This window comes from Schistocerca serialis, chromosome 2 (genome assembly GCF_023864345.2).
Source record: "Schistocerca serialis cubense isolate TAMUIC-IGC-003099 chromosome 2, iqSchSeri2.2, whole genome shotgun sequence".
Lineage (NCBI taxonomy): Eukaryota > Metazoa > Arthropoda > Insecta > Orthoptera > Acrididae > Schistocerca > Schistocerca serialis.
This window is the reverse complement of record NC_064639.1, coordinates 966,600,443-966,603,327: the sequence shown is the minus strand read 5'-3', so window position 1 is coordinate 966,603,327 and position 2,885 is coordinate 966,600,443. Positions and strand designations below refer to the sequence as shown.

The 2,885-nt window shown below is 42.3% G+C and overlaps 1 non-coding gene across 1 annotated transcript; it reads right to left on the bottom strand.

Annotated features, from left to right (window-relative positions):
• Window positions 1-498: 498 nt before the first annotated feature.
• Trnas-uga (transfer RNA serine (anticodon UGA)) lies at window positions 499-573 on the bottom strand. Its single transcript has one exon. It is a non-coding gene; the product is annotated as a tRNA-Ser (tRNA).
• Between the last annotated feature and the right edge of the window lie 2,312 nt (window positions 574-2,885).

Genomic DNA, 2,885 nt, shown 5'->3' with positions numbered 1-2,885 from the left:
GGCAACTGTAAAAAAAAAAAAAAAAAAAAAAAAAAAAGCAGGGATCGATGATTATTGGTAATCGAATCCATCGATACACAAACCGATATTTCGCAAAACGATGTCCCACAACCGATTCAGACTAATATTATCGTTTTTACATTTTTACGAAAACAACAATAAACTGGATGATGCCAACTGGCTTTTCAAAGTGCAATTCGTAATTGATTATTTTTCAAAAAATTTAAAGAAACGTTTCATCAAAGTTAAATCATCTCAATTGATGAAGGAATGATACTGTGGTGTGGACAGTTCAATTTTAAAGTTGATAATCTGTTGAATATTACGAAATACGGCGTACTCATTCGGATGCTGTGTGATCCGATTACTGTCAGTTCAGTTTCTTCAGCATCATTGTACCACTTTCCCATGGGTCAAACAAACCTGTAACCAGAATGAAATTTTCACTCTACAACGGTGTGTGCGTTGATATGAAACTTCCTGGCAGATTAAAACTGTGTGCCGGACCGAGACTCGAACTCGGGACCTTTGCCTTTCACGGGCAAGTGCTCTACCAACTGAGCTACCCAAGCACGACTCATACCCCGTCCTCACAGCTTTAATTCCGCCAGTACCTAGTCTCTTACCTTCCAAACTTCACAGAAGCTCTCCTGCGAACATTGCAGAACTAGCACTCCTGAAAGAAAGGATATTGCAGAGACAGGAGAGCTTCTGTGAAGTTTGGAAAGTAGGAGATGAGGTACTGGCGGAAGTAAAGCTGTGAGGATGGGGCATGAGTCGTCCTTTCGTAGCTCAGATGATAGAGCAATTGCCAGTAAAAGGCAAAGGTCCCAAGTTTGAGTCTTGGTCCGGCACACAGTTTTAATCTGCCAGGAAGTTTCATATCAGCGCACACTCCGCTGCAGAGTGAAAATCTCATTCTGGAAACATCCCCCACGCTGTGGCTAAGCCATGTCTCCGCAATATCCTTTCTTCCAGGAGTGCTAGTTCTGCAGGTTCGTAGGAGAGCTTCTGTGAAGTTTGGAAAGTAGGAGACAAAGTACTGGCGGAAGTAAAGCTGAGAGGACGGGGCATGAGACATGCTTGGGTAGCTCAGTGGTAGAGCACTTGCTCGAGAAAGGCAAGTTGTCAGTGGACTCGTGCGCATGCACAGTTGCCTTGCGTATGAGCAATACCTTCTCCCGCTTCCCGCCTCTTGAAGTGTGGCTGTTAGCTGTATCGGCAGTAGCAGCAAGCAGCCAGATGCTAAAGAGAGACTATTTCTCGCACATCCTAGCTGCCAGATTCGCCCATGTGCCGAGTTGTAGTGGGTTGGGGGTTCGTCTTCTTGTGACCCGTGTTTGCGTTAAGTGATTTCACTGTTTCCTCTTTGTTTACATCTCCCACATCAAGTGAAAACACAACAGATTTCTGTGGCCGGCAGCTATCAAGTGAATGAAAATTCTTCACATAATTACAGCGGGCAAAGATATTTTATTAGTTTCAGTTTTCTGATTTTATTTTATTTCTAAGTTATTAGCAGTCAAGCATTAATTGCCTTGAGAAAGTGGGATGAGCGTTTAAAACTGAACACTTTGACAACCAGCCACTTACAAGAATGTCAAGCTCAGAAGACCAGTCACTTATATCATTATTTTAAATTTACTGACAAATTTGTGTGATGTATCTTAAAGTATACCACAAAAAAAATCAATATTACGTGTAAAAGCTTGGCTTCTCTTGAAGCTTATTAGTCTTCCAAACCAATATTGTATGTGAAAGCTTAGCTTTTCTTGTAGCTATAGTGTGTGTTCGCACTACGTAACAGTGATCTTGCTATTGGGTGACTAGAACACGTGTCCTATACTCTGAATATTTGCTGCCATCGGCTGGCGTGATCACGTGGCATGAGAAACGACTGACTTACAAAGGGACATCGCAGTCTCGATTTCAACGCTTCGGAAACTAAAGCCTAGTTTACACGACGACATTAGGTTGCAGGAAACTGCGCTACCGGCCACTGTGCATGCGCACCGCGCGTTTGCGCAACTCGTCGGTGAAACTAAGCACTTTCGGCGTGTTCGAACTTTGGCGACACTAATTGCATGAGTTTTGAGGTTATGTGTGTTCGTAGGGTGTAGACAAACTGAAATATAAAGTGGATCTCTATGCTTTGCCTAGGTGTGTTTGTGGGATTTCAGTGATGCTGATTACAAAAATAAGTAACATATTGCTCCTGAGACTGACACGTGCAATCAGAGCATAGATAGTTTGACAATATCTGAGTAGCAGGGCAAACTTTATTGAATTAGGAGCACATATACAACTGAATTATGAAAAATACAAGCAAATATAAGTCTAGCTGTGGAAATGCTCTCTTCTAGAAGACCAAAATCCCATCGTTCGAGTTGGCTGAGGCTTTTTTTAAAGGAATATTGTTGACAGGAGTTAAGACTACACCAGGCAAAGAAGCTGCATCGATTATTCAATATTCATCTATTTAAAACGTCGCAGCAGTGCTCCCCATTCACACATGTTTGAATTTTGAAATGTTGCCACTGTACAGACTGTGAGGGTACTGGTGTGTAGTATCTGTAAGTGGTTGTTCTTTGGAGGGCGACAATGCCCAGTGGTGCAGAGAGTCGCAAGCAGAGGCCGTTGTTGAGAGGCTGTGGAAGATGTAGGTTGCGTGAGCCAAAGGCGGTTGCGTAGCGAAGGATTTATCTCTGTGTTTAATAGTAGTGGCACACAGTTTGAATAATAGTGTGTTAATGTTTGTGCAGTGTGATGAAGGAAATAAATTAAATTTTACCAGTTCTTAATGCGTCTCCATCAGTTAGTACCACACCATTGCATTTAACAATGAACGAAGTCTCAATATACACGTTCAACTACAGCAACAGGAT